Raw genomic sequence first — 6364 nt, forward strand, 5'->3', positions numbered from 1 at the left:
TAAAGAGCTCATAGAGAAGAATCATTTAATGAATCAGAATATAATTCATGACGACAAATTCCGACGCACACAATTAGATCAAGCGTACCACAGCAATTAAGTTGGGCTAGGTGTCAACTGTCAAGTCAATTTAGACATATTTGCATGGTTGGATTCCCGCGCCGGCCAAAGAGTGATAATGGCATTTTCTGAGCAAAATTACCATTATGAGCCTGGAGTCACGATTTTAGTAGTTTTATTGTAACTTTCGTGAGACATACTAAATCAATTATTATGTTATCGACTTACTCACGTAACTGTTTAACGAGGAACTCGACTAGTTTCAAGCCATGCTAGAGGCTCATATTCATGAGCTACATTCCGCGACACACGACGCGGCGATTGTAGCGCTGCTACTGACTAGTCGTTCCTATTGCTGCTTTTCGAGTCAGAGCCCCGGTAAACCCGCTAGGTAGTCCGCAGCTCCGGATTTATTTTACCGCTAAATCTAGAATTCGTGCTGCAAAATCAGCTACCTTGCTTCTAAACAATGGTAAAATCAGATTTAAAAAATTTGATGTGGCTCCTCAATCCTTACGGACATTTTCACCCGTGTATCGGAAAGAATGTAAAGCTGTTATTTTGTTTTAAATTTAATGGGTCGACGTTTGGCCGCTATCTCGCCTGATGGTAAGTGATGATGCGGCCTGCGATGGAGCACGTCTACCCATAAGCAACCTATTCACTCGGGCTTTGAAGACACCCAGGTTATACCCATCAGGAAACACAGACTCCGGCAAGGAGTTCCACTCCCTAACAGTTCGCACAAGGAAGCTTGAAACGAAGCGCTGTTAGTCCAGCTCCTGACCTCTCTTCAGTGGTGTCTGTCTACTGTCCATCTTAAAGGGCGATAGTACAGAGAGTGCACCTGTGTGTATCACTATAATATTTCCTGCCAAAGGCCGGTAAAGGATGTGTACCTAACTTTAGTCTTATTTTTGGGACAAGCCCGCCATAACCTCCCTTACTGCTGCAACTCCTGTAAGTCAGGATCTACAGTAGATACAACCATGCAAACATCGGAACATTGAAGTCCGGCGCGTCCCAGGGACATTTTTTTTATGGAATAGGTGGCAAACTAGTCACCTGATGGTAAGCGATCAGCGCCGCCCATGAACACCCGCAGCACCAGAGGAGTCAGATGCGTTGCCGGCCTATTAAAAATAGTATACTCTTTTCTTGAGGGTCTGTCTTGGATCCCGCAACGAAATAAATCAGAAGATATTATGAACTTTTGTCTTCTTAAATAAATAGGCGTCTACGCTAGGATTTTCTCCTGTGTCATGGGTGCGTTTACAAACACACAAGTTCACATACACATGACACCCAGACTCGAAACAACAATTTGTGGATTACGTAAAGACCCATGTTCTGCCCATGGGCCCATGGAAGACACTGATTGCTCACCATCAGATGATCCACCTTCCAATAGCTATGTATGTTACATCATTGGATAGGTAATTTTGAGCTGAATGAAAGTTACTATGGCGCCAAGTTGCAAATCTTAGTCCGTTCAGAGTTATTCTTTATTAAACATGGTAGTTTTATCAGTAGCCAAGTAATGCTATTGTTACGTCATTGTAGTAGTTGGACTAGGGATGAAGACTGGGTCAAAAATAAATTATTACAACTTTCCAATACAATAATCCTCTTCCCCCCCGGATTCTAAGCTGAGTGGACGTGTCTATATCGCAAATTAAATAATTAAATAAACATATTTTGAGTGAAAAAAAATCGGAAATAAAGTAAAAACAATTCAGTGGAAGTACCAGGAGCGCAGTAACAAGAGGCGGTGAACATACGGCGCGGTGAATGTTTAACTACCCTCATGTGCGTTACAATCATCACCGATACGAGAGCGTACATCGGCAACATTGAAGTGTGAGTGTTCTCTGTCCTTGTCATCTGTCAATATCATCCTCATCTGTCAGTACCATCTGTCATTGTCATCTGTCATCATCATCTGTCATCGTCATCTGTCATCGACATCCGTCAGTGCCATCCGTCAAAGTCATCTGTCATTACTTGCCGTCACTTGTCATCTAGTGGTAGCGTTCCAGGAGCCTACCAAGTAAGGATCTGGAGCGTCGACCATTTTCGATACATGCAGGTGACTTCACGTTCCAGAGTCTATATTAATTCACGTGATTTTAAACTGAGCTAACCATGTCAGTTCAGCGCAGTCCACCACTAAAAGAGAAAGAAAATGTAAAGGAGCGAGCTGATGTGTTACAACATGGATATGAACAGGATCTTGAGGAGGATACAGAGGACGAAGAATATGAGAATGTGTCTCATAGGAATAACAAAAGACGCGCTGTGAGAACGCCTACTCAAATAAAAACTGCGAGTGCTACGAGTATGGGGAATGTTATGCAAGAAATGCGTACATTATTCAGTACACTAGCAGCTGAACAAGATTTACGTTTTCGGGAGTTGCAAACGACCTTAGAGAAGCAGAGCGAAGAGATTAAGGAAAGTCTCAGTTTCTTATCAGAGAAGTACGACGTGGCTCTAAACCTGATTGAATCGCTACAAAATGAGAAGAGAGAGGACAGGAAACGGATTATTGCACTAGAGGAAAGAGTAGATTATTTGGAAAAGAAAAACTGTTCAGCAACAATCGAAATTCGAAATGTACCAAAACTGGTTTCCAAAAAGAATAATTATGAAGGTAAGGAGGACCTGAGCAATTTTATGTTTAAGATGGGTGAGATCGTTGATGCTGAGATCAAGTATAATGACATCAAAGACATCTACCGAGTAAAGCCACATGAAAAGTCAAAAGGCGTGGGTACTATCATTGCCGAGTTTTCTACAGTACTAGGGAAAGAAAGGGTTCTAATGGCTACAAAAAAATTCAATAAGGACAAAGAATTATGTAATAAGCTACATACTGAGCATTTTGACTTGAAAGGAGAAAAGAAGCCCATTTATGTGTCAGAGAGTGTCACAAAAAAGACTGCAAAATTATTCTCCCAAGTCCGTGAATTTGCCAAAGCAAATGGCTACACATGCTGGATTTTTCGTGGTCTGGTTTTTCTACGTCTCGAAAATAATGAACGCGTCCAGATCAAATCGGAGCGCGATCTCACCAGTATTCAAAGTAACCATTCACTTTTGTAGTATTTACCTTGTCATAATTTTGGTTTTTATAATTGTAATTGTTTTATTAGCTTTTAACGATAATTGTATCACTTTGAAATGTAAACTCACCTACACAAAACAAAAAAATACACAAAATTCCCTGAATCACTTTAGACCACACCACTACAATAAACACACTCTCAAAATACATGACCAAACAAACACACATAATACAAACACAAACATCATACAGATACACTACACACCTTTGAAGCAATGGCTTGCAAGGAAAAGTATAACACATTTTAAAAATGGCTGCAACGTGTGAATCTTTACAGACACTGCAAGAAAGTGACAATATTCAGCTTGCTAAATCGATCACATGCGATTGCACAGAACTTGAGAAACATACACGCATACACAAAACTGATTTCAATATTATTACCCAGAATATTAGAAGCATTTGCTGCAATTTTGATAACTTCTTACTTACATTGTCTAGTCTTAAATTTGAAACAGACATCATTATTCTAACGGAATGCCAACTTAATTTAAATAAACCTATTCCACAACTTGATCATTACAATTGCTATTATACCACAAACCTCTTAAACAGACATGATGGAGTCGTCGCGTACGTGAAAAAGACTTTAAAACACAAAGTTACAGAAGTTAAGCTTTTGCACGCATCTTGTCTTCAAATAGAGGTATCAAATAACATTGTTTTTGGTGTATATAGATCCCCTGCAAATTTAAACGCAGATAATTTTATTGACTCTCTTAGCTTACATTTGGAATCACTAAATGTACAAAAAAGAAACATTGTGATTACGGGGGATATAAATATAAACTTAAGAGCCAAAGACACCGAACAATGTTATGAACGCAAAAATAGAACAAATTACCTTACCATGTTATCGTCATACGGAATTCTAGCAGGGCATACACTACCAACTAGAGAAATGAATTGTCTTGATCATTTTATGCTAAAAATCAATCCGAAAAAGAACTCGGCATTTATAGCTATCTTGCGCACCACTACTACAGACCACTATACCATCTTTCTTTCTTTGGCAAGAACAAAAGATAGTATCGCTCCAGTTAAAATTAAAACAACTATAGATTTCGACAATGCTCTTTTGTATTTGCAAAGTAAAAATTTAGCTGAACTTCTGTTTATTGATGACCCCGGTTTGGTTACAAGTTCATTGATAGAAAAAATAACAGAATCTTTGACTGCTCATACACACACTATAACCATACCAAGTAGTAAACGTTTATTAAAACCCTGGATTACTCAAGGTATTCTGAGATGTATTCGGAATCGTAATGCGTTACAGAAGAAAGCACAGAATGAACCTCACAATGAAATTGCTAAGATGACGTATACGCGTTATAGAAACTATTGTAATAATCTCATAAAAAAATTAAAAAGAAAATATAATAGGGAACAAATTACCAATGCTATCAAAAACAATAGACTTCTTTGGAAAAATATAAAAAATATAACTTACACTAATGAATCACGAACAGATAACTTAGAATTATTACAGGTTAAATCTTCTCCCATAGAATCCGCTAACTTTATAAATAACTACTTTGCAAGTATAGGCAGTGATCTGGCCCAAAATATAACATCTGGCACTAACCTACGTTACAAACGTCCAAGTAAAACCTCAGTAAACATAAGCTCAATGGTACTTCTGGATACTGATCTATCCGAAGTTTGTACCACGCTTATGAATCTACGATCTGATAGTGCCCCCGGATGGGACAATATACCCACGGCCTTTTTGAAACATGCCAAAAATGAAGTTGTACCAGTTATCACATATCTGGCCAATCTATGTTTTCAAAAAGGTATTTTTCCAGCCTCGTTAAAGAAATCTATAATTACACCTGTGTACAAGGGTGGTAATAGAGACGATGTTAATAATTATCGACCTATCTCCGTTCTAACAGCAATTTCAAAAGTTATAGAAAAGTTAATAAACACTCGCCTCTTGCAGTACGTAAATAAATTTAATATTCTGTCACCTTCTCAATTTGGTTTTAGGCAAAAAAAGTCAACTGAAGACGCTGTGATAGCACTAAGTTCTTTAGTAACTGAACAGCTCGATAAAGGAAACAAATGTATGGCAACTTTCTTAGATTTAAAAAAAGCTTTTGACACCGTCTCTGTGCCCATTCTTTTACACAAACTTGAGGCTATTGGAATTCGTGGAATACCGCTGGCACTTTTTAGAGATTATCTTTCTGGTAGAACACAAAAAGTGAAACTTGGCCTAGCTGTTAGTGAGGACGCAGATGTATCATACGGCGTGCCACAAGGAAGTGTACTAGGACCTACGCTTTTCTTAATCTATATTAATGACCTATGTAACATGAGAATTAATAATGCTAAAGTATTTTCGTACGCCGATGATACAGCTGTCGTCTTCTCAGGGAAAACATGGGCTGAAGTTAAAAATAGTGCAGAAGAAGGACTAGCTCTTGTTGCAACTTGGTTAGCGAACAATCTTCTCACCCTGAACGCAAGTAAAACTAATTTTATTTGTTTTAATATTTATAATCAGTCTCAACCAGATAGAGAACTTAATTTAAGAATCCATACATGCGACGATTATACATCTGGAACTTCCTGCAATTGCCCTACTATCCAACAAGTTACCAACATAAAATATCTGGGAGTGATTATTGACCAGCGTCTTTCCTGGTATCCTCAACTGGAAAATATCATGAGTAGAGTACGAAAACTGATATGGATTTTCAAAGAGCTGAGATATGTTGTGCCAAGGAGAATAAACGTAGATAAAGATAAAAATAATGAGAAACATAGAAATTTACTAAATGAAATATATGTATCTTTGGTCCAATCTGTTTTAATATACTGCATACCTGTATGGGGGGGAGCAACTAAATCTAGTTTTCTGGAGTTGGAACGTGCTCAAAGAGCGATACTGAAGGTAATGTACTTCAAAAAAAGGATCTTCTCTACTGAAAACCTTTACAAATTATGTAATCTGCTGTCAGTGAGACAATTGTACATCCTTCTTATCATTCTCAAAATGCACAAAGAGACACCTTATGATCCTAAAATACTGAAAAAGAGAAAAAAATATTGCATAGTAAACGTTCCCAGGACTAAAACAGAGTTTGCCAGCAGACAATATACGAAGCGATCAGCGTTTTTATATAATAAAATTAATAAATATATTTATATCCACGACAAAAAAAA

The sequence above is a fragment of the Spodoptera frugiperda genome, chromosome 19 (genome assembly GCF_023101765.2).
Source record: "Spodoptera frugiperda isolate SF20-4 chromosome 19, AGI-APGP_CSIRO_Sfru_2.0, whole genome shotgun sequence".
Taxonomy (NCBI): domain Eukaryota; kingdom Metazoa; phylum Arthropoda; class Insecta; order Lepidoptera; family Noctuidae; genus Spodoptera; species Spodoptera frugiperda.